Below are 27237 nucleotides of genomic sequence, written 5' to 3' on the forward strand. Positions count from 1 at the left end.
GGTTTCTGACAAATAAATAAAATATATATGTAGCATGAACCTTAACATATAAAAAAATTTTTTTTACCCTAAACATTTACCAAATTAAAAAAGCATTGACATAACATATCGCTTAAGGCTATACTGAAAGCATTTCAATTTCATAAACATTAACACTTGATTTTTATGAATCGCTTAAAGAACATGAAGATGTTTCTTATCAAAACATTCAAAGAACCTTTAATACATTCCATTTTTTTTTGGGGGGGGGGGGGCTAATTCTCCGTTTCAAAAGTAAACAAGTCACTCGTCCCTGTGCATCATACCTGGTGAGTAGTTCTATTGGCAGGAGTCACCTGATCCTAAAACATGCCTACACTTTCGATGCTGACGTCACTCCGCTTAAAATAGCACACTCATGAAGAGTTCAAAGAGGGGAAAGAATTGAAGGATGATGCCAGTTCTCACACGTTTGGCTTCATCACACTAGATCTTTAGCAGTTGGACGATTTAACGCTCACAGGAGGAGCATACCTTAGGGTGATCACACAAAGGGGGGTGATACCACAAAGGGAGGTGATACCACAAAGGGAGGTGATACCACAAAGGGGGGTGATACCACAAAGGGAGGTGATACCACAAAGGGAGGTGATACCACAAAGGGAGGTGATACCACAAAGGGAGGTGATAGCATAAAGAAAACAACGAATGACGTAAGGTTATAGTTACAACAGAAACTAACAGTTTGAACAAATTGCTATATTCTAGTAAACTATTGTTTTAGGTCATGTCAAGCAGGTATTGTAAAGTATTTTGTGTGGATTGAACCCAGGTCTGGTAGATGGAAAGCCAAGTGAAAGTTGTCAACTTGAAACACGTGTACCTTGTGTGGTCAACGTAATAACCAGCGGCTTTCTACATTGTCCAGTAGCCATCTTGTATTAGAGGTTACTTTTGAAAATATCGACTTTAACTTCCAAGCAAGGCCTCTGTTCACCCCGATATACATATTAGAAATGAAGAAATATTTTTAAAAAACATTGCCAGGGAAACAAGTCATTTCCTAAGACTGAAAGAACACAAATTGGCCATCAATCGAAAACCTTAGAAAGAAAAAAAAAGGGGGGGGGGTGCTGATGAATGATAGCTAGTTAACTAGGTGGGTATCAACGTGGGGACAAAAGGACAGTAGCTGAGAACGAAGCTAAATGAGCTGTATCCAATAACTTTCTCATCTCATCTGACATCAACTAAAGTATTGAATATTGAACAAAATAGTTTCAATACCTGTGTCCAGCAATCTTAACAACACACCTAGCTCCATTCAAGTACACACATTCAAAGCTCGTATGGGTCGAAACTAAATGAAATCTCGGAACACGGTCCTTTTCTATTTCTCAAGGAGATTTGAACGGAAGCTGAACAAAAAGAAACTAAAAAGAAAAAAGATGGAAGCTTTTAATGAAGTCTATTCAAGACTCGGGATTACAAGATCAATACTAAAACTCTGACTTAAAGAGCATCTGGAGAACACACACACACACACGCACACACACACACACACACACGTCCAGATGTAATACCTGTTCACGATTTACTGCCGTTCAGAATTGCAGTATTTTATTTGCATTTTTTGTTTTAAACGAAGATATTTTTAACTATTGATCTACAAACTGGTTATCGGTGGGTATGGCTTTATGCGCTCATTCTTGTGTGTATGTGTGTCATTTGTTCTTCATTAATTTCATTAATCGTTCGTTCAAATAGAAAACTATTACAAACGCTCAACATTGGCCTAACATCACGTGACTCTACCCCTCGCCTTAACGGGGCGGGGGGAAGCCTCGATAAATAGAATCTGTTGTCACTACCAGCCCATCGTATAAATGTATTCGTTGCCCTGATATGACACTCGTCCAGGGCCCCTCGCACTGTTAAAGCCGCCTCTGACTAGCGGTTACGTTGTAACCTAGATCTATGTGTTTGTGTAAAACAAACATTGTTTCAGTTCAATATGGACACCACCATTTTCCAAACTAAAACTTTCTTAACAACGGCACTGCCGTTTTGTTTTCTCTAGCTGCTACAAACACAGGGCGCTGTCAGAGAGATTTAAGGCAACAAGGGTACAGTGAGCCAACAATGCTTGAGAACCAGCGGTTGAGGCTTGAGTTGTCTCCTCCATACCATAACTTTGGCGAGTACATTTGACATCTAGACAATGACTACTCCCGGTGGTACAGTGGAGTTTGTCCTGTGTACTGTAGCAGTATGGTTTATATCCCCTGTTGCACAACAGAGTCTGCTGAATGTCGTGGCAATATAATGTCATGGGATGTATATCATGGCCTGTTACACTGGGCAGGATCTGTTACTGGCAGATATCACTGTCTGGAAACTTGTTATTACAACAACATATAAACGCTCTGTGCATACACAGTGTTCGATGTCTGGATTAGATGTTATCATTCTTGTTTTAAGGTCAGGAGAAATAAAAGAGGGGCGGGGTGGAGTTTATATGCCTGGCTAGTGGCAAGTACATACAGAAGAACAGGCCTATTGATTGCATTGATACAAAACAACCATTTCAAGAAATCTGAATATATCAAGAGGGTTAATGTTCTAATCTTGAACTAATGAAGCAGAGATGCGTACGTTGTACTTGAGACAGAGAATGAAGTCAAAGCTCAGCTTTCTAAGATTCACATAATCTAAAACTCGATATCAGTGTCCGGAATGGAGGCTCGACATAGTCCAAGACAAGATGCGGGTATTAGTGATAATTATTTTCGAATATTAGAGGGTAGAATATTAACGGTACGTATGAATGGGTCAACGGCAAGGTGTATGTTTGAATCAGTTCGAGGGTTTACCTAGTCGCTTCTCGAGACTGTAAATAAATACGCTGTGCACTATTGTGAAGTGCCATGTAAAGCTGTGGACTGTAAGTTAGCGATGATTGAACAAGACAAACGATCCAAAAAGAATAATACCATCTTCTCTAAAACCCATGTGTTGTATAAAGGAAGGGTCTCGGATTGCAGATACCATGCATAACAGCAGCAGAAAGAAGGGTGAGAGTGCAACGGAGCCTGGTGATTGCACATGCCCAACCTGTGACCGCAGCTGTGTATCAAGGATTGGCCTCTTTAGTCACACAAGAAGTTGCAAAGGGAAATGACAGTCTCTCGAGACGTAAAATGCCACCGATGTTTCCCCCTGAATAAACCTCTATAGCCAAGAGAAGTTAACTACAAGATGAACCATAGTCGTTTTACGATTAAAGGTGATCAATAGAACAGATTGAGGGGCAGAGTGTGTAGTACCATATTGAAGTTTGACAAACATGGAGGCATACCCTTAGAAATAGTAAGCCTTTCTGGTGTATCCGGTATATATACTAAAGGAAGTGTAGATAAGCTCAAAGTGCTACGGCTATTTTTGTGGCACTTTTTAGCATCGTAGAATCAAATCATCTTAGCTCTTCCGTTTGAAGCCTTGATTTAGTTGGCAACACGAAGGCGTCCTAGACATTGCGAAGCTTATCGGGAAAATCTCCACTAGAATGAGAAGATATATGGAATGAGGGGTTAGGATTAGCTAGTCAGTCTGAGCTGATGTTTTAATAAAGTAACGTTTATAAGAAAAATACAGAACTAAATAATAGTGTTATATAAGAGTTTTTAAAAAACTAAAAAGATCAATATAACAGCAAGATTTTTTTTTTTTAAATTGAAGTGTGCGGAAAAAATACATTTCAAGACACACCCACACATAGTCACTTTCACACGCATTCAGTCAGACCATATCTAAAAACATCCAACCAAACACCAGACGTCGTAGTCTCTGGGCAAAACATACTGACTTGCCATCAGTGTAAAATGTGATCTAATTACCAGACAATGGTGGACCAGATCAGAGGCCAGTCCCAGACCGAAGCAATAGGAGGATGGGTTACTGAACCAACATACTGATGTGTGTGTCCACAGCTATCTGATCACAAGGCTATTAGGTTAGGGTTGTAGTAGTAGGCTGTTGTTTTATTTCGTTGCAACGTTTTCAGAGAGATATGATCTTACGATCTCTGCGCTCTTTGATTCAACCGTTTGACAAATAGTTGAATTAGCAAGTTTTATTTGAAATCGTTTTTTTTAGGGCATATATATTGTTGAGATCAATGACAATGGTTGCTACATGTATCAAAGTCAAGGTTACATTTAATATTATCTTCAGTTGAAAAAAGTTTTGAAAATATGCGTTCGTCACATTTCTACGCCATTTCACATGTCTTTATAAAATGTCAATCGCTGTTACTTTAAAAGCATTTAGCTTACATTGTATGTACTCATTGGTGCAGGACTACGTTGAATCTCGAAAAAACGTTCGGAAGGACAGCGAAGTCATGACTCAAGTCTCCTCAAGCCGACATTCTAACCACTCTACTAGTGAGGTGCGTATGAAAATAGAAGATTGGATAGTTATCTATTGTTTGTTTCAAACTTACTTTAAAGCGGCGACCTATAATGGAGACTAATTCAGCTTATAACCCCACCTCATTCAAGTATAATTTCTTTCCCTTGTTAGAGATACTAAACAAAATAATTAATTACCAATAGATAATTAACTAATTGGTTAATTTTTATTCATTCTTGTGTCTTGACAGGTAAAAAACAAATAATTGTGCAAAATTTACCTTGATCCAAGATTGGGTGTAGGAGAAATAGCGTGTACAAACTTTACCAGACAGACAGACAGAGTGAGTTGATATAAGCTTTGTAAAAAAAAGAAAAGAATAATACAAGAAAGCAGCTATGTTCAGACTATCGTCCCCTTGGTCACTGGGTGTGACTGGGCGTTTCTACCACACTGACCACTGTGTATTTTGTTTTATCACGCATCAAGACCCATGTCCAGTGGTACAAATGCAGTCCAACAAGAAAGGGGGGACTGGCAGCTACAGGCGCTGGTGTCCGGTTCCTCGCTGTAATGAAGGTTCATTTCCACTAGCTAGTCACGGGGCATCATGCAAGTACACTATCTCTATGGAAATGGGCTGACCGTTAGATTCTTGCAGTCCTTGGGGCACACTAATGAGAAAGGAGGCACCCCGAGACAACACACACACGCACACACACACCATCACCACAATGTTCCCTTGTTATAGAGGCTAATGAAGATAACATTTGACTCATTTTGGGGGGAAATCCTGTTCATAAACTGTATTGCTTGGGTTCAAACCGTAAGTGTGTCTATGTTAAGATGAAATGAATGACTAGAAAATATAACCCCAAAAAAAAAGTATTTTTTAATACAGCTTCATATTAAAATTAAAAAAAAATAAAGTTACAATCCTAATAAGAAATATTTTAAATGTTTTATATTTCTCTATGTTTTTTATCTTACAAACATTTCAAATAAACTATTTATAGTAGTTAAAAAAACTGTTCAAGGACGAAAACCCAAAATAAGTCAATAGTTATGTAATAGATCTGAAATCCCAATAAATGTGTATGATAACAAATTGTTGTGTAAATATCCAGAAAAATGACTGAATTATGAAACGTGAACTCTAGACTCTGGCTTATAAAGGTTAGGAGATCAATGAGGTTTACAGTGGCCCTTTTGAAATGCCAACACACAAACAGTCGATACTAGTTAATTTGACCACTTCTGGTGACAAGATTGTTTTTACTCTAATAACCAGCTGGTCCGATAAAACGTACGTTTTCTATGCTACAAAAATGTTCTGTCTCCTTAGAATTCGGCCCAAATAAGCGGCTGGTCAGATGAAACGGTGTTCCGATGAACCGAATTGGACTGCTTGAAAACTACAATTGATTGGAATTGTTGCAAGTATTATAAGACCAGGGGAAATTATTTCCATTCTCAGCACGCAATTACATTTGCTTCGAATGCGTTTGTGTCTGTGGTGTTTGTCCCTATTGTTTGGTGCTTTAAAACAAGGAAGAACTGTTTGATAGAGAAATAGCAAACCTTCAGGTCACATCATCTTGTAAACAAAGGGAACAAGACAATAGAAGGAACAAATTATTGAACTGTGTGCTAGCGAGGGGGCACACACACACACCCCCCCCTCACCTCTACAATGACGGCACTCTTCACATAAACCCAAATAAAACCAGAGTTTCAAGACCTTTTACTTTGTTTTATTTTTGTTTTTATTAGGGTACTTTCAAGAAGACACTATCACGCGACGTGACATTACTTTGTACGTCAGGTTCTAACTTTAGACTGTCTGCATCATTGGTAAGGGAAGAGAGAGTGAAGACAATCAAACAGCAGGCACGGAACAATTAGAAGATCTAACACTGAAACAAACCGAAGGGATTCTCTTCTCAACAGAAATATGTACTAGTGGTAATTAATATAAACAGTGGATTCTAAATGATTCTATAACACCCACAAAAAACATAGCCCTATGAATAAATGTCGCGATCTCAACTTAGATATGATATTAATGATATAATCATCCTACGTATCATTTCTATTTACCTGACATTATAGGACAGTATATACACATTATAGGGGCATTTGAGTAAAAACAAATAATTCAATTTTACAGTATAAACCGTTACGGCTTGTCAGTTTGAGAATTGCATATATGTAAATAGATCTATATAGTGTCCGTCAACCCTATCTTTATATAAAGACTTCCTTTTCTTCCCATTGAAGCTTTTCTATTAAAAATAGCTTCTTGACTCATTGTTTTGGACACATAATCTCCAGACTCCTATTTTGAGCTGTCAATATAAGGGGGAAAACACAAGATATAAAATATTATTGGAGATTACAATGATGAATGGGGTTACCAAGGTAAACAAAACCTGTACGTCTAGATGTAGAGACATGAATGTCTAGAAGAATGGGAGGTCTCGTGCCGCCATGGTGAAAGAATCAGGTAGGATCGAGTATTGACATCAGGAAGGCCAGACATCTTTCCTCTGGTCTGGGACAGGCTTTCACCCAACGGAAACCGACTTCCAAACAGATGTCTTATCTGTCTGGATGAGTCTTTGAGTTTAATACAGTATTTTCGTGTGCGCACGTAAAAATAGAAATGACATTTTCTTTTTCATTTTTGGTTAGTTTGTAACTGTGTGTGTGTGTAGTGTGTGTGTGTGCATCGTTGTTTGTCAATGACACAATGTGTCACATTGACAAGTGTGGGTGTTGCTCGATTAAAATGCTAAGTCCTTTAGATTAGGGCACAGCAGGTTAATAATGACCTCAACTTAATTAGATACCAATGTACAATCCACTGATGAAAACTATTTTTAATACCGTTTTTTATAACAATGTAATTTAGTATTGTTGGCATCCTTCAGTCGTAACGACTAGGGTTAATCTCGAACACTTTTTCACGAGACTGTGGAGCCCTTTTTTTTTGGAGAGACATTCCCGTAAACAGGTATTGCAGGTTAAGGTGGCTTTTGCTTTGGTGGTTGAGGTCTGTCTCCGTAGTAGTCAGTATCAATATTTGAGGTCTCGTTTGTTTGCATCCGCATAATGAGGGTGGGCACGACCAGTTTGGGACGACCAGTTTTTCTTGAGCCAGACGAGAGTTCCTCGTAAAGGATGACTTTCGGGATGGGATTTTCCGGCGAACATGACCAAGTCATTGCAGGCGTCGTTGTCTGAGGAACGTGCAGATGCTGGGAAGATCCGTTCGCTCAAGTAATTCAGTGTTGCCTCAGAATGGCACAAAGAACTCAGTACATGTAGAAACACAGAACAGAAAATTATATAAAAATCTGATCCAAAAGTGGCTCTGGAACTCTGTAACTCTGGAACTCTGTAATTCTTAGCATATAGAAACATTTTATCCAAACATTCAAGCAACCAATGTTTTGTCTGGGAGAAAGACATGTCTCGTTTTGACACACTTTCTATTAGAAAGAAAAAAGGAACATATTTTGAAAATAGAAAATGAAATGTTTAAAAAAAAAAGAATTTTCAGTAAGGTAAGTAGTTGCCTAAAAGGTTTCTACATTTTATAGACTTTGTCATCACTTGATATCAGTTAATGCACACAAAAAGAAAGATTTTAGTTTGAATTTTAAAAAAATATAAATATAAAAACTAAACGTTATACTTTTATTTCATTATATGTCACAATGCATTGTTAGAAAACAGTGCAATCTGAAAATGAAAAATTAATACAATAGAACTAATATATAGAATTGCTAGTGTCGTATAGAGTCGGGGTCACCTTGATATTTTGCATTGATCAACATAATGGTTTTTATTTTTTTTTTTAAAGTAGGTTCTGAAATGGCATTTTCCAGTCCAGAAAATGGTTCCCCCAAATATCTTTTTATCGTAACCCTAATGATAACACAACGCTATCAGACTAGTCATTGTGTCCCCACTACCCGCTCGCAAACATCCATCCTCTCTAGAACTCCTCTGCCTAACACAGGAGGGAAGTCTTTCACTGATTAGCTGACCTCTTTCTTTTTCCACCTCTCCCTCTCTTCCTTGCCCAAAAAGTCCTTAATGAAGCCTGGACAATAGCCAGCGCACCACAAGGCCAAAGGGCCAGGTCATCTCAACCGAAACCCAGTGAGACGCTGGCGCGGTCGATGTTTGAATACATTAGTCTAGTCGTGGTAAATATATAAATTTGGAATCTGTTATAAGCGCACAGAGTTCGTTACATGCGCAGTTTTAAGAAAAAAAAAAAGATTACGAGCCATTACAGAGTTTGTCCGTTTCCGTGCGCAGATTCTGTAAACGATTCCATGGGAAGGATTCGATGAATCATCCGAGCGTGAAGAAACATTCACGTCAGAGAGATACGATAACCTGGGGGTGTCGCGAATCGAAACAGAGCCAAGGATGATGGAACATTAGGGCTATTGACTGTAGTATTCATTCAGTTTGCTTAGACTTCAATATCGCAGACAGGTACAGCTATATAGAGAGATAAACATCGCTCTACACTGGAACTTGAATATGACATATAGTTTAATACAAAAATATAAACTTTACTATATCCTGAATGTTTTTCTAAAAAGTAAATCAAAACAAACTGTACAAAGAGAATCGACAAACAGTCAACTGGATAATAGAATAAATACCCCCGAAAAGAACAGACATATATGGTAGACATGACGACAAAGTCAATTTTTTGTTAAAAATCTGAAGCTAATCTCAGGAGAGCAATCTTATTCCGTAATGAGTAACTTGCACACAAAATATATCAAGTGTTATTTTAACAGATTAAGATCACTTGACGTGAAACTCAAGATGTTACTATAGGATTTGTATGTTTTGTGATATATCAAAATTGCTTCATTTTAAAGGAATGTTTTGCCTGTAATGTGAATATTTTCAGTATAAACAACTACAATAGGACTTCCTATTTTCAAAGTATTGACCCAAAAAGTGTATCACAAAATCAATAGCTCTGACCTTTCTCTCTGTAGCCAGTCAGTGGAGTATATTTGTATCTAAGGCACGGTACTCACAGCTTTTATTTGCAAACTCTGCTCCCGAGATTTCTAAAGCTTAAGAATTTGGTTGGTTGGGGGAAGCAAAGCGGGGCGGGACACCTCCATTCATGTCATCCGCCCATGATCCAAGTAACAAATAGAGTGACACGTCTCAGATTATAAAAAAAACTGAATAGAACAAAAAAGAATGTTTCATGAAAAAACAAAAAAAAATAAATAAATAACAGACTTGTTTCAACAGAATCTTTCTGGGACTGTTTTTCAGCTGTCCTGTCTGGGGATTACAACATTTAGAAGTAAGTAAATATTGGTATAAGTAATGCAGTGTCACCCAAACAAGCTCCTCTCCTACTGTGGCTAGTGATTTCAAAAAGTTTTTTTTTGTAAATAATTGTTATTGACTGTTTGTATTAAAACTTGCCACATTGCTATATTTTCGAGTTTACTAACAGAAAGACCAAGGTCCACTTGATAGTTTATAATGTTTTCTTGCGGGACCTAAATATTTGAATGCCAGACTGATATATGCTGTAGATAATTCTACTTTATCTATGCACTTGTCCTAGATGCTTAATGATTTGTAGAACCTCAAATACAGCTGGATTACAAAAATATTTTTAAAAAACATAAAATATGAACTGCAGTCCAGACATCTAGTAGTTTGATGAGTTTTTTTTTTTTTGTTTCTTTTCAAAGAATAAGCACTTTGCCCAACCAAAATGAAATGACTAGGAACACGGACACATGAACTTGTGAGGACTCGGTAGTCAGGCAAGAGCCGCCCCACAGCTATGAATAGGTTCAGACCGAGGCAACTCACGCACGAGACTAGAGGCGACAGATCGGAATCAGTCACTGTCATAAAGTCTCTCATGCAATACTACTGTTCACTTCCAAGACCAAACAAACAAAAAAATAGAAGAATACAATGAGGAGAGGGGGCTGGGGTTGGGAAAGGTTGAAAGAGAAAAAAAAGCACGCCCTAACGTCATAGACATTATTGAGTTAGAAGAATTGAAGTGGACAATGGGGAGGAGGGAGAGGACGTCACAGTAAAAAGAGAGGGGGGGGGGGGTGAATAGTGTCTGGAAAGAGGAAGCGATGGTGCTCTATGACTATCATCTCGGATGAAAAAAAGCAGAAACCTGAAGAGGGGAATACAAAGGGGCGGCACCATACTTTCACTGAGAAATGGGTTCATTTCGGTAATATACAAGAGGAGGGGGGAAAAAAACAAAAGTACTAGCCAACCTGGTACCCTATCAAATCTACCGGGTAAGAGCATTTTTCATACGATAGAATTAGTTGTTTTTGTTTTGTTTTTCGTTGTTTGTTTTTTTTTACTTTGATGTTGTGTGGGTTTTTTTTTTAACTTTTTTTAGCGGCCCCCGAAAGGAGAAAAGACGCTATTAGTTTTGTGCGAAATGTCTGTCCGTCTGACCGTCTGTCCGTCCGTCCCGTTTAGATCTCGTAAAATAGAAAAGATATTGAAAATCCGACATCGCAATATTTTAGACCATTCAAAGTTCTGATGCAACGGCTATTTTTTTTTTTCCTGAAAGCGAAAAATCTCATTTTTAAAATCAGTTATGCAAGCAGTTTTTTAAAGAGAAAAAGCTAATTAGTATGCTTTATAAGTTAGACCTAATTTAAAACAAATAGTAATCTTATAAACTTCATTTTCTTTACAAAAAATTTTACGTACGTAGGTTTGAAGAATTCAAATAAAAGATACAGCCTATTCAAAACAATTACATTATGTAATGACCAGGAGAGGCTCGGTAAAGCGCTTAGCTTCCGAACCGAGCGTCCCGGGTTCGAATCCTGGTGAAGACTGGGATTTTCAACTTCGGAATCGTTGGGTGCCACTGAGTCTACCCAGCTCTAATGGGTACCTGACATTAGTTGGGGCAAAGCAAAGGCGGTTGGTCGTTGTGCTGGCTACATGACACCCACACCCTCGTTAACCGTAGGCCACAAAAACAGATGAACTTTACATCATCTGCCCTATAGACCACAAGGTCTTAAAGGGGAACCAATTAGGCCAGGCTCACATCTAAGTTTGCATTTATTTGCACCTATCCTTTGATCTACAGCACCATTGGGGCACTACACAAGATCTGTCAACCTTCTTTCTCCATTCGTATCTCTCATTTGTCTTTGATATAATTTCATTTGGATGTTCTTTCTGAAAATATTGAAACCTGCCTGGGTGGACCACTTCGGGGGCTGATTTTAAGTTTGTGTTTCCACATAAACTGTCTTTGTAACCTTGCTTTGTCTGGAAAGAGTGTAAGAGAGACAAGCTGGGGCGGGTTGGGGCAGATTAAAGCTTAAAGATTCACTTCGATTGTGCTTTGTTTTTGTTTTATTGTGTCGAAATTTTTTAATTTCACTTTCAAAGTTGTTACGGAGAAATGTCTCCCTGATGTAGCCAACGAATAAAGGTGGGCGCATGGTTTGGTTGTGTGTAGGCTGAATGGAAATCACGAGCTGATGTGTCCGAATACATACTGGTGTCAAAAGTGACAAGAAGAGACGACAAGCGAGAGACGTGAGACAAAGTTCCCTTTCAGACCTATCTATGGGACAGATGATGTGAAGTTCATCTGTAGCTTTGGCCGCACGACGACTAACCGCCGTTACCTTTTCTCAACTAAAGTCAGGTACCCTATTAGAGTTGGGTATACTCAGGGGCACCCCTAAAAATCCCGAAATTCAAAATCGCAGTCTTTACCGAGATTCGAACCAGGACCTCAGGTTAGGAAGCCAAGCACCCTCACGTGAGGCCAGACATAGCATGTTTTTTGTTGCTGTTTTTTTTAGTGAATAATCTCTTCTTTTAAATATCATTCCACTTATGTTTTCTACATACATCTACTTTGAAGCTGAATCAGTGTTGATTTATAAATCAGTTACAATCACTTTTGCCTTAAAAGAAACGGGTGTATGATTATTTCAAGTTCTACATGATTTGACATTAAGAATATAAAAAGCCTGTTCTACTAGTTTGGAGCTACAAAACTACGACGGGGTATCTACAGTAGTATTGCCTTTCATACTTGTGATTTGTTCGTAAATATGTAGACACTTTGTATAACATCCTCAACATCTTCTTTTTTTTTTTTGTTTGGTTCTTCTACTGTACATTCTTTACAACTGCATAGAAAGACAGGGGAACAGAGAACGGAATTGTCAACATTCTTAATGTCTGAGGAACCTGTTTTACTTCAAGAGTTGACAATTATTCACTCATTGGTTAAATGTAGAAAGAATATCATCAGTACACAAGTTGCGTATTTCAATTTCTGTTTGGCTTTAAGTTTTCAATGCAAGATGGTCACCGAATGTTCAAATCCCCGAGAACTTCTTTTTAACATCTACGACACACAACAGAATAACGATGGAGGAAAACAAAATGCACTAAACAGATTTGTTGAATGACAGAAATTCTAAATTGTAATTCTTATAAGCATCGTCAAATTCACAAATATAAAAACTGGAGAGTTCTTTAATTTATTTTTATCAATACTACATCTACACAACAAAACTTAGTTTTTCCTCATCCATAGCATTTGGGAAACGAACTCCCCGTTTAAACTCTAGTTCTCCATCATTATATCGCCTAGCGCTCTTCATAATAGATAAGAATAAAACTATGTCCACGCTGTGAGCAATTTCAGTAACGTCACGTGGTTCACCACCCCACCCCCACCCCCAACCTTGTTCCTGTTGGGCAAGCCTGAACAGCCGTCCAGTTATGGCGCCAACTAGATCTGTATAGGGAATGAATGAAAGAGTGAGACTAAAAAACAAGTGATGACAAGAGGAGAACTGAAGGGAGAGGGTGGGGGGTTAGTCCTATGGATGAGCACGAAGAAGAAAGGAGAGGAGAGGGAAAGGCTGTCTAAGAAGCTGAAAATAGCCCAAAAAGATTTTTGGGGCGAGATGTTGTCTGGACGAAAGACACACACACAAAAAACTCTGAACGATGTTTAAGGAAGGAGTGGGGTTGAAGAGAATGAACGGCTGTGCCATCAAAGACAATTAGGAAGTGAGTAGCAACACCAAATTCTAGCCCTCGCATACGGTCAAAAGGTGGAGAGGGTGAGTACAGCAACCGTGGCGCGAAGAGGTTCAATGCGCCAAGGTCTATGACCAATAGGGACAATTGATGAAAAAAAAAATAGCCGAGCTTTAATAATGTAGATACGTGGAAGTATTACATAAATTTACTTAGCCTCCATTGTGTATTACACGTTATTAAATTCAATTAAAAGACAATACCTGCATTGGAATGCCTTTTTAAGACTATTTTTTCGTTTTTTACAACCCCCAGACCAGTATATGGAAGAGGCATGATCCTAGCCTTTAGCTCTGGTCCACGGGTACCTTGCTACGCTGTTCGGTGAGTAATATAACAATCTGCATTAAGTCTTGATTAACTCTTGGTCCTTATCACAAAAGAGAAAGTCACCAGGAGCATGATGGTTGTTGCATCTGGTGAACGTCCTAAAACGTCCTTCTTCACAGGTACTAGTCTAGATGGAAAGAGTTCCTGTGTGTCGTCCCATAGCAATACCAGCACACAACACAACCCCCTGTGTAGTTGTCGTCAAAGCCAGGAGAAACAAATTTCACGCCAGACAGACAGAACCAGCCTGGGGAACAGAAATCTGCATACAAGTGGACCAAGTCCCCAAGAGGTCAGCTCTCTTACAAAGTAACGGGTGGGGAAACAGGAGTAAAAAAAAAGCGTTGCGTAATTTGTGAGACCCTTTCTGAGACAATTTTACAAGCGTTGGATGCTTTTGAATATCTGGAACATTCCAATGTGAATCAAGGAAAGCAGACACAAATGAACAAGTGAGACTCGCGAGTGACTTAAAAAAAAAAAACATTGTAAATCTCTGTTTACAGTTCCATTGTTTTGTTTTTTTACTATCATTAAAAAGTTTGTCTCACTGCTATTAATCATGTTTAGACAAGGCTAATAAAAGTTTTGTAGCAAAATAAAAACTTAATTATTCTATTTTCTAACGCATCAAACGCGAACATAGGCAACTGCCGAAGGCACCGTTTCTGGGAGAGGCCGGCAATATGGAGACTTTTCAATCACCATCAAACCATCCTACAAATATGCGGGGCTTCTATCGTGAGCATTGTAATGTTCTGTACCAATAATCTGTATGCTGAAATATAACGCGGTGTTCTCCCCACCCCTCTTTTTAAAAAAATACTTTTTGCTCAGTATCGTTGAAGTCTGTCCAGAAATGTATGGCAATCACCATGAAAGTTATCAGCCTGAGATTCAAGTTTACAGTTAGGGTAAACCGCGACAATGACACTTGCCTAGGTCCATGCATACTGCTCAGGCCGCCTCTGAATGACGTGTGTATAACGGGAGATAACCAGATTGAAAGAATCTCGCGGATCAGTAATCGGAGACTTCGAAAAGGCTTATGTAATTGTTGTTGTTGTTGAGATGGTGCATTTAGTTAATTTTTACTTCATTCTTCTAGTAGTCACTGTCATTTTCAAATCAAAATATTTTAACGTTTGGTCTACATATTACATGTTGAATTCAATTGCATTGACAAAAACAAGCGCGCGTGAAATAGCACTGTGTAAGTGTAACCGTATGCCATCGAGCGACATAGACCAGGGCTGCCAAAACTACGATCAGAGGGCCATATCATGTCCTTGACACGATGCTATTCGGCCCCACCAAAAGTCCTGTTTACAAAACATTATAAATACAGCAACGCCTCAGTTCCACTAGACTGGACGATTTGATCTTGTTTCTTAGCAGTGATGCGGTCCGTGACTCGGCCAACACAAGCTCGTGCACGTCTGACACAAACTGACCGCAATCCACCTGACCTTCACATTGTTAATGTTAAATTATTACCAAGCTGTTAAAAAAATAAGTCCTAAGATGTTTATGTAATGAATGGTTGACAGATCTATATAAAGATATTTTCATGCAGAGAGCTCAATGAGACAGTAGAAGATTTTCCTATAAAGACTTGTTAATAATGTATTACGATTCGCAGGCTGCACGGTCTTCAATTCAACTCATTCATCTCTGGCTACCCGAGCATCTGCTATTGAAGGGGGTGCATCGATTTTCAACACTGCATCCTGTCACCACTATGGCAGAGCGTCCTGACATGCAGGACCGCGAGACCATGATGCGGCGTCACTGGTGCCATGTCATGAGCATGACATTCACAGTCACTGACACGTAGGTAATATGTCAGGCAAGGAGGGCAGCAAATGAAAGGGAGAAAGGCGGAGGGAAGAAACGTGTTGAGAAAAATGGGGGGAGGAGGATTTCGGGATCGGGGGCTGAAGATAACTTACGCTGCCATTTTAAAATAAGGTAAAGACAGCAAATTACTTTCCCCCTCTTCTTTCTCGTGACTCCCGCGCCCTAACCACGCGCCCTAACCACGCGCTGTTCTAGAATGAATCAATGAAGAAGGTCACATCAACAACACAAACAAAAATCAATAATCACTCCCTTCCTACCGCCCCCCCCCCCCCCAAATGTTTCATACACTGGTCTCCCAATTTATCCTTACTCTATTTTTTAGCACCCCGTGGCGTTGACGGGAGGTGCATACTGTGTGTGTGTGTGTGTGAAGAGGGGGATAAAGATGAATTGGGCAGTTCGATCTCATGGCAGGGAAATGATAAAATACTTGAAGCAGATCAGTGAACAGCCAGACCAAGCCGTCCAAGCGTCCAGTAGATTTGTCCAGTGAAAACTGAAAGAAGAGCTTTCCCTATCTTCACGTGGACAAGTGTAACAACAAGCTCCAACAGGCAAAGGGACGTAGACGAGAGCATTTCAAGTGGTTTTGAAAAACGGTGCTCGCCCTTGTCAAGTACATCTAGATCACTCAGGAGTTTTCGGGTACCAGCTGTGCGTTGAAAAAAGGATTCACAACAGCACGAACAAAATTCAACGTTATTTTTCTCAAAACTTGTTCAATCAGTGTTTGAGTAGAACTTGTCTATAGCTTGTGTTAATGCACTGATAGGAAACAACGCCATAGTCAAAGTTGGTTTTCATGTTGTTTGTTACTAGTACCACACTATCGTCTTAATGGTCAAGAGTTATAAGCCTGGCCGCTGACATACTCTGCGTCCTGGAGTTTGGGCTAAGACGTAATGATCTTTATTTCATGTCCGGAAGTTACAAGACAAGCCGAGGAGATAAGTTAAGAAAAAAAAAATAAAGCTTGATTTATTAATGAAGAAGCCTGTGACCTTTTTAAAAAACTTACCTCCCCTGAAGTTTTTCATTGAAAAGTGGTGTATTTTTTGAAAAATCTGCTTGCATGGTCAATTTTAAAAATTAGATGGTTCACTTTCAGAAAAGAAAAAAGTAGCCGTTGCATGAGAGCTTTGAATGATCTTCTAAAATATCATGATGTCCGATTTTTATTTTCTCTTCTAGTTTCTGAGTTCTAAACGGGACGGACGGACAGACGAAACTAATAGCGTCTTTTCCCCTTTCGGGGCCACTAAAAAAATGTTACTACGTTAACGGGGGATCAAGGTTACACACGAGCAAAATGTTACCACATTCTATAAAAAGAAAACAATGGAAGGATGAGAGTGCCATGTTCCAATTTTAGACATTCAATGATGGCTTGTAAATCCAAGTTAACAAAAAATAAACTAGCGCCATGAATTCTAAACTTAGGATTAGTCTGGTCCTACATTTCAGATCGAGAAAAGCTTTTAATCTCTACTAAAAAAATTCGAAACAACATTTCATCACTGTTTTTAAAGGAATAATTAGTGGACAAGTAAGAGCGTCATTGAAATAAAGGGAGGTAATGTTTTGGATCGAATTTCAACATCTCGAAGTATTCTTTGTGTATGCTGTTTGATATAGAGGAATCTCAAATCTAAGTAAGACATAACTATTTTATAGTTCGAATCTTAGGCATCGGTGCTTTTGTTCATTAATGATTTTAAGACTTTAAAAAATATATATTTGATGGGCATATTCATAGCATTAGAGAAGATTCTATTTCCAGCCAGGAAGAAGTGAAACACACTAAAACTAATTTGATATATAGAACTACAAATGTAGATTAGTAAGAAACTTTTCTTGACACGCAAACCCCTACACGCACATACACATTTCGTCTCCAGCATTGCTAAAATTGTTCAACCCATGTCTACAACCCCATCTACAGACAGGATCATGCCGATTCCGCCCACACAACTTCCCCCCCAAAAAAAACATATCTATACAAGCCAACTCCAGGCCAGCATTAAGTTTGTTTCCTGATCTGATGACCTTCCTTCTCTCTGGAGTCTGCAGGCTGGACAGCTGACAGCACTGGGAAGATGAAGGAACGGAATGGGGGCCGATTTCGTCTTTGTGCGCCGTGTGACATACACGATCTCGCAGTGAGAACTAGGGAATGTACTTTACTTAAATAGGCTCTTATTAGGAACATGGGAGGATAGCAAGGGCACGGTGGGAGGGAGGGAGGGAGGATGAAGGCCAAGTATGACAAACAGGAAGATGGACAAGATGACATATTGATAAACATACGCCAAAGCGAGCGGCCACGCCGACGTACAGACCAATGGAAAGATTTTAGATGTGTGTCAGGTAATTTGGCCAGCATATACGCAAATAAAAGGATAAAAGAAGGAATGATTAGAATCGAGAGTTACAACTTAATAGAGAGAGGAAAACAATGAGGTGAAAGGAGAGACAGAAAGACACACAATTCAAAATACAGATATCTACTAAAACAGACTATAAAACAAAAACATGGCATAAACAATTGTCTTAAAAAAACAGTCATACAGAAGAAAGTTAAAGAACTCCAGCAGGTAACGGCTTTGCAAGCGTTGTTGCGATCAAATATTTGAAGGTTACAGTTGGGTCTGAGCAACGAGGTGAAAAATACTGCCCTCTTCGAGCTCGAATATACTGCCGTAGAGACATCCCCATGCAAGGCACGTGAAAGAAGTTCTAGTTTATAGTTATATGGTGTTTAGGCAGTGTACGAAGATTGGATTATTGGAATGATATTGGATTGATCTACTGAATTTATCACTAAATGCATAGAAATATACACTGTAAAATAATTTTTCATAATCTGACCTGATTAAAGTCTCATTTAAGATTATAAGGCGACATATATCGAGCGTTAGAAGCGTCATCTGATCATCCACTGCAGCTTAAACCAACAGTTGTCTTGACACAGCCTCTTCCTTCCTTTTTTGTATAGGATCAACTTGTTTTCAGTAGCAATATACTAGCATTAACATAAACTTTTTCAGCATATTTCCATAAAAATAAACTTTCGAAATTTTTACATTCAGTTTAACATATATTGTGTTTATGTAACCAAAAAAAAAATACTATAGGTTTTCCAGTACTTGTGTACAAAGATCAGGGGTTTTCCAGTACTTGTGTACAAATATCAGGGGTTTTCCAGTACTTGTGTACAAAGATCAGGGGTTTTCCAGTACTTGTGTACAAAGATCAGGGGTTATCCAGTACTTGTGTACAAAGATCAGGGGTTTTCCAGTACTTGTGTACAAAGATCAGGGGTTTTCCAGTACTTGTGTACAAAGATCAGGGGTTCTCCAGTACTTGTGTACAAAGATCAGGGGTTCTCCAGTACTTGTGTACAAAGATCAGGGGTTATCCAGTACTTGTGTACAAAGATCAGGGTTGTCCAGTACTTGTGTACAAAGATCAGGGGTTGTCCAGTACTTGTGTACAAAGATCAGGGGTTATCCAGTACTTGCACGCACACACGTATGAGACACTGAGCCATTCATTGGAAACTTGATCAGTGAAACTGGAAATGTTGTGAACTAATGGGCAATCAGTTCACATTTATAACTGTCATACATTTTTATAGGGGAGATTTTTGTTCAAAAGGTTCATCTGGATGTGGTTTATATCATGCACGTGAATTTTAAATTCAAATGTGTCTATTGATTGCATTCATTAATTGGAACGTCTTGAAAAGGAACATCCACTGTGTGTGTGTGGGGGGGGGGGATTCAAAGCCCATGTCACTGAGATAGAGGAGGGGAAGGGAGAGACAGAGATCACCAGGTACAATCTTTAATACTTAATAATGATTTAACTTCTAATGCATAATCGGTTGGACGTAATGTTAGGGGTTGTAGTTATAATTATTTCATAGCAGGAAATGTAAGGTGGAAGGACATCATACAATAATTCGGAAACAAAATGAAGATATCAACAAATACTAGCGAGAGAGAGAGAGAGAGAGAGAGACAAAGAAAGAGAGAGAGAGACAAATATATATAGAGAGAGATCTGATTGGTGTTATGATTTTGTAAAAGAACGTTGTCGTATTTTATCTCAGAGATTATAGCGTTAAGATTGTTTGAGACATTGACTGGCAAACGTCTCCTACATTGATTTAATTTATGTGTTTCTTTACCAGTAAAAGTAATAATCTAGTTTGTTTTTGTATTCAATTACTGACCATCAGTTAATTACTTTTGTTAACGATTTCTTTAATGCTTCTAAATGTATCAAGTATAATAAGCTAAAAAAATAAATATTTCTTCCTAGAAAAGATATGTAAAAAGAAAAAAAAACGTGTTCAGATCTAAATCTACACCCAAATGTAACTGAAAGACGGGAGGTGGATCTATCAGGCAGATAGCAAACAACGCAAATGATCTAAACAAGTCAATGAATGTAGATAACTAGATTCTCAAAATCTTAATTCTAGGTTCAGTACAAGTCATGTACTTGATTACAAACTTGAGATCTATGTTCATCATACGTAATGGTAGAATGGCTTACCATAAAGTGCTAGAGTGCTACAGTAACGCTTTATCTCTGTTTGTCAGACACCATGACATTGTTCTAGAGTGCTATAGTAACGCTTTATCTCTGTTTGTCAGACGCCATGGCATTGTTCTAGAGTGCTACAGTAACGCTTTATCTCTGTTTGTCAGACGCCATGGCATTGTTCTAGAGTGCTACAGTAACGCTTTATCTCTGTTTGTCAGACGCAATGACATTGTTCTAGAGTGCTACAATAACGCTTTATCTTATAGTGCGTCGGACGTCATTACAGACATAGTGCTTGAATGCTGCAACAACGTTTTAAATCTTTGTCACAGGTTATGACAGTGTACTAGAGTGCTACAGTAAAACATTCTGCAATAAGCCTTTACATCTTTCTGCAGTGACACGTGTAGACAGACCTATAGTGTTCTATACACAGCCCTATGAACTACATTGGGTTACACGTAAGCCTTACAACCGGCTCTCTGCAGGAAATGATAGTTTTGTTTATACCGTCACCTGAAAGCCAATGTTCCATAAATACGATGTCCACCCAGGGGACCAATGCGAGCAGTAATACAATTGTCTGGCTTGGTGAAGTTGAGTCTAAACTCTGAGAGGTGTGAGACACTGGAAGAGGGAAGAAGATGGTGTAGCATAGACGAAGTCGTAATAGGAACAAATTGCTTTCTTTCAAAAAAAAAAAAAACTTTTTTGTTCAAACTCAGCACTCCTTCCTGTTGTTTTTTTTTGTTTTTGTTGTTTTTTTTTTTTGTTTAAAGTGTAAAGCTTTTTAACAAATCGTCTTGCAAAAACAAAACATTTTACACAGTGAAACTCGGTTCCAAATTTTGTGAAGTTTTCTTAATAATTGTCATACACTGCAAAGTGAACACAAAAAAAGTTGAGTTAGAACTACTTTGTTTCAATGAAACTATTAAACAGTATGGTGTGTCCGCAGAATTATAAACAGTCGACAAGATTTTAACATAACAAAAACACTTTATTTAGTAAAGAGTACTAAAGACACAATTGGAAATGATTCAGAATTAGAAAATATTGAGTTTTTTCAATATTTCAGTTTTTAAAAGCGAATAATTGCTCTTGTACAAAATGTATGGCATTTTTCCCATTTCGCGTAACGAATTAAAAGCACTAGATATATTTTATTGCGATAACTATAAAAAGGGATGAAGAATGAACAGATTCGCTTATTACTTTGAACTATTTTCTTCCAAGACAAAAAAAAATGAGTACTAAACAGGGCAAGATTTCCGCCTAGCACTAGCCAGTGCAAATTAATTCTTAGTCATGCATGTCATTCCAGGACACGGCCCAAACATAAACAATCTTGCGCATGACGTCACACCATGACATTCGACACTGTACGGGCGAGTTGAAAGGTCATAGTAGATACAGTAATGTTAGTGAGCTCACCAAACAATCAAACCCCCTTAAAGATGTCCTCTATATTTCTAGAATTGTTGTAGGCCTAGAGCCCTCCCCCCCCCCCAACTGGACATGAAGTCCAGTAGAAAGGAGAAATAAAAGACTCAAGATGAAATGAAAGAACCAGAACCCTCACAAGCAGCTTAGCAAATGAAGCGTTCAAAACAACGAGAACAAGATTTAACCATTTAAAAAAACATTTTAAATTTTGAGGCAGTGAGTTGCGGCAATGTCTGGCCATTTCTTTAAAAAAAAAGACTGTCCTATAATTGACTAGTGTTGCATCCATACAATTGAGCCCGTATCGATCTTTGACACACCTACATACCCGGGGGAAGGGGTGGTCAAGTGACGGTTTCAGGAAGTTCATACTACCAATCAATCTCCGGCAAGTGTCTACAACTTGCCCCCCCCCCCCCACCAGCCTCCAACATCAGCACAAACCTCCATAGCCAGTTTATTTCCCTCCCAAAAACCCAATTATTTTGTTCTCCAAGCCAGTAACCGCTCAGCGACTTTTCAAGTGGCCCGAAGTTACTCACAGTTTTCATGGCAAGTATGACGGAAGTACTGGCCATCAAGATGCTTAGATAGTCCAGGCTATTTATGGGGGCCCAACTGAAATAGGCCAAGAAGGTCATTCCACAAACAAAAAATATTAAACTATAAAGTTTTCTATGACATATGTATTTTTTTTTAGTTTATTAATAACCACGTTATATGCTAATTGTGTCTTGAATAAAAACTGTTTATTATTAAATTCACTTTTTTTTAACACCAATAAAACATGTTTTCTTCCGAATATTATTTTTGGGTAAAGTCAAGAATCTTAAATATAAACTCCCAATTTTTAAAGAAGTTCTTGCATAGGTCAGACGCTAAACGATACAGACTAGTCGCTGGTGTCCGAAAATATAACATTGGTTCTAGATCTATAGAATTGTAGGTTGTTTAAGACTCTGTTCTTCTTGAGCTATTTTATTGACGCTTTAACACGAAACAACACTTTGTATATTAGTTTTTAAAAAAAAAGAAGAATGTGATATGCTTTATAGTTACATTGCAACTAGCTGTCTTATAAAAAATCAATGCATGTCTCAAGCTCTGAGATCTATGCTCTCCAAGAAGAAGGTAAATAGCCTAATAAAATCTTGTCAGAAAGTTCAAACTCATAGTTGTTTTGTTTTTTGCAGATTCGGTACAAGGGTCTACAGTTTTTTTTGAAGCTTTGGTACAGTAGGTCTACAGTTGTCTTGCAGATTTGTGAAGTTACTGTTATTTTATAGAAATGAAAGAGTTTTTCAAGATAATCCATTTATACATCTATATGTGTCTGAGGGATATGTGATTTTATTTTTTTTACAAATCCTCTATTCAGCTTACAAATTCTTCATGGTTAAATACAAAAAAACAAAAATCTGGGCGGACGTGGTTCTCGAAAACGGCTCTAACGATTTTTCTAGAAATTTGACGGTTATGCTTATCTTTGGGACAAGAATAACTACCCGTAGTTAATTTGGCCACACATGGAATACTCTGGTTTGACGTTATGGTTTAGACGTCCAGACAATCTATATCTTGAACACACGTACGTCAGTGAGTATTTCAGGAGATTCAAATAAATAAATACATTTTTGCACCGGTTTCTTAATTCTGGATCTATAGGCCTACCATTGGAATTTTATACATAATTACTTTGGGGGGGGGGAAGATTTAAGGCGGGCTTAAAAAAAATGTAAATTTTTTTTTACCTATTATTCATTAGTTTAGTTATGAAGAGCATCTAAGAAAATTCAGAATTATACTATTTTTAATCTTTTTATCTAATTCTTTGCGCTAGGTAAATGATGTGTTGTTATAATGAATAAGTGTTTGGACCTATAGAATATTAGAACGTAGAATACTGATTTTAACAAAAATAGTGAATAAATGTGTTTTTGTATGTATTATATCGGCCCCTGTATTTTCTCTCGGTTGAATAAATGTGTTATTTATATGTATCACATTGATGATATTGACCTCTGTATCTTGATCAATTGAATCAATGTGTTATTTCTATGTATCATATCGGCCTCTGTATTTTGATGTTGAATCAATGTTATTTCTATGTCTCATATCCGCCTCTGTATCTTAATCTGTTGAATCAATGTGTTATTTCTATGTATCATATCGGCCTCTGTATTTTGATGTTGAACCAATGTTATTTCTATGTCTCATATCGGCCTTTGTATCTTGATCTGTTAAATCAATGTGTTATATCTATGTATCATATAGGCCTCTGTATCTTGATCTGTTGAATCAATGTGTTATTTCTATGTATCATATCGGCCTCTGTATCTTGATGAATCAATGTGTTATATCTGTATCATATCGGCCTCTGTATCTTGATGAATCAATGTGTTATATCTATGTATCATATCGGCCTCTGTATCTTGATGAATCAATGTGTTATATCAATGTATCATATCGGCCTCTGTATCTTGATCTGTTGAATCAATGTGTTATTTCTATGTATCATATCGGCCTCTGTATCTTGATGAATCAATGTGTTATATCTATGTCTCATATCGGCCTCTGTATCTTGATCTGTGACGGCAGGAACATCAAAGGAATAAAGGAAATGAAAAAAAAAAAGACAGAGAAACGTTTTTACTCCTTGTTCCCCCCTTCCCGCTTAGCCCACACATTCCCCACACACCAACAAACACACACACATCTCTACGTCATACCGCCAACCTTTTTATCTTGTGTGTCCATTTCTGTGATACAAATTGAAGATCAAAGACTCGGGAGAAAGGTGGAAATGAATGTCTCGTGGCTTGTCGTCGGCTAGTGATATGACTGAGAACACAATAGGTATGTAGTACATCGACAAGTGTGTGTGTCTATCTCTGTTGACACTATGCAGATCTGAGTTTGTCGTTTTCTGACTATGTGTCTATGTACCTTCTTTACTCTCTCTCCCTCCCTCTCCCTCTCTCTCTCTCTCTCCCTCCCTCTCTCCTTTTTTTTTGTCTCTCTTCCTTCTGAGAATTCTTCTCCTTCCATTCTTATCTTAGTCCCATTGTTTCTCCCTGAATCTGTCTGAGAGGAAATATCCAGTTTAAATCTACAGAAATCATTTCATGGCATTATACAAAAGGTCAACGCCATTGATTTGAGTTGGTCACTTTCTAAACGGTCAACTCTATTGACTTGCTTTGGTCACTTTCTAAATGGTCAACTCTATTGACTTGCTTTGGTCACTTTCTAAATGGTCAACTCTAATGACTCGATTTGGTCACTTTCTATTTCTACATAGCAGCTCCAGTCAGCATAATGTCATACATGAACGCAAACATCTGACAGTAAAAACTATGGCACTGGACCAATGAATTAGCCCGCACAGCGAGGGGCAGTGAGGTTTGCAGGCCGTTTCCACTCGCAGCGCTAACACAGTTCCATTTCTCATCATCTGATAACATCATCAAACATGTTGCAGTCCTCAAACCATTTCCCCCGTGCCCCAACCCAGAAAACGACGGGAAACACGCAGCTCTGATGCTGAAACCAAGAGCCGCAATAAGATGAAAGCCAAGGACAATAGGAATGTAACACAGTGAATGTAATAAGTTATTGAAATAGCATTGTACGAGATATTATATTATAACACAGCACATAGAGATGAAAAGAAAATTAGGGGACATGTTTGTTTCTTGGGTATGAGGCAACTTTACAACATTTATTTAACAATATATGTTTTGTTGAGAAATACTGCAGGATAATATTTTATAATTAAGTACAGATATATCCTTTACTTTATTTTTACATATATTTTTAATACATGTGTGGGTGGGTATATGCACATGATGGATGGATGGATGGATGGATGGATGGATGGATGGATGGATGGATGGATGGATGGATGGATGGATGGATGGATGGATGGATGGATGGATGGATGGATGGATGGATGGATGGATGGATGGATGGATGGATGGATGGATGGATGGATGGATGGATGGATGGATGGATGGATGGATGGATGGATGGATGGATGGATGGATGGATGGATGGATGGATGGATGGATGGATGGATGGATGGATGGATGGATGGATGGATGGATGGATGGATGGATGGATGGATGGATGGATGGATGGATGGATGGATGGATGGATGGATGGATGGATGGATGGATGGATGGATGGATGGATGGATGGATGGATGGATGGATGGATGGATGGATGGATGGATGGATGGATGGATGGATGGATGGATGGATGGATGGATGGATGGATGGATGGATGGATGGATGGATGGATGGATGGATGGATGGATGGATGGATGGATGGATGGATGGATGGATGGATGGATGGATGGATGGATGGATGGATGGATGGATGGATGGATGGATGGATGGATGGATGGATGGATGGATGGATGGATGGATGGATGGATGGATGGATGGATGGATGGATGGATGGATGGATGGATGGATGGATGGATGGATGGATGGATGGATGGATGGATGGATGGATGGATGGATGGATGGATGGATGGATGGATGGATGGATGGATGGATGGATGGATGGATGGATGGATGGATGGATGGATGGATGGATGGATGGATGGATGGATGGATGGATGGATGGATGGATGGATGGATGGATGGATGGATGGATGGATGGATGGATGGATGGATGGATGGATGGATGGATGGATGGATGGATGGATGGATGGATGGATGGATGGATGGATGGATGGATGGATGGATGGATGGATGGATGGATGGATGGATAGATAGATAGATAGATGGATAGATAGATAGATAGATAGATAGATAGATAGATAGATAGATTGTATTGAGTTTTTTTCATCTAATCGTAATGCTATATAATTGGCAGGCAGTGGATCAAAGATCAAGTTTCTGATGAAAGTGATGATAATGTTGATGTTATGAGTGTGTAAGTGTTGTGTATGTGTGTGCGTGTATCAGAAAGTGGTGTCGCCCAAGGCAAGAGATGTTTAGTGTGGAGCACCAGGCAATATTTTTTTGTGTCTACTAGAACGGGGAAAGACTAACGAGGACAAATTAAACTGATTTTTTTGATGTCACTACGTAGCCCTCAGCTAGTAGCTGGAACTGACGGTGATCAGGATGTCACACACTTTTAGATGTGGGGGGGGGGGGGGGGAGCATCATTTATGTTCTAAACGTAATGCGTACAAGAAAGAAGTGCGACAAGGTGACCGTATACACGATTTGGAACCTTTCTAGGTAGGTGAATTACTTTCAGATGATTGCATTGTTCAATGTTTTATTCTTCTTGAAAACAAAACCACTGACCGTGCAATGAGCTAGATTCATACAAACTTGTTTGCTGCTTTCTTTGTTTTTCTTTGTCTTCTTGCTCATTGAATTGTTCTTAGAGACATCTTTATATCTTCTCCACTCCTTGTCTGTCTCTCTCTCTGTCTCTCTCTTTCTACCACGTCATGCCTCTACTGGTTCATTAGTTTTTCTC

At 38.6% G+C, this 27237-nt stretch overlaps 1 protein-coding gene across 12 annotated transcripts in view; it reads right to left on the bottom strand.

The window, feature by feature from the left end:
- Window positions 1-27237, bottom strand: part of LOC106071594 (kinesin-like protein KIF13B) — a 325865-nt gene that overhangs the window by 235988 nt on the left and 62640 nt on the right. The window lies entirely within an intron of this gene.

Source organism: Biomphalaria glabrata, chromosome 17, assembly GCF_947242115.1.
Source record: "Biomphalaria glabrata chromosome 17, xgBioGlab47.1, whole genome shotgun sequence".
NCBI classification, from domain to species: Eukaryota; Metazoa; Mollusca; class Gastropoda; family Planorbidae; genus Biomphalaria; species Biomphalaria glabrata.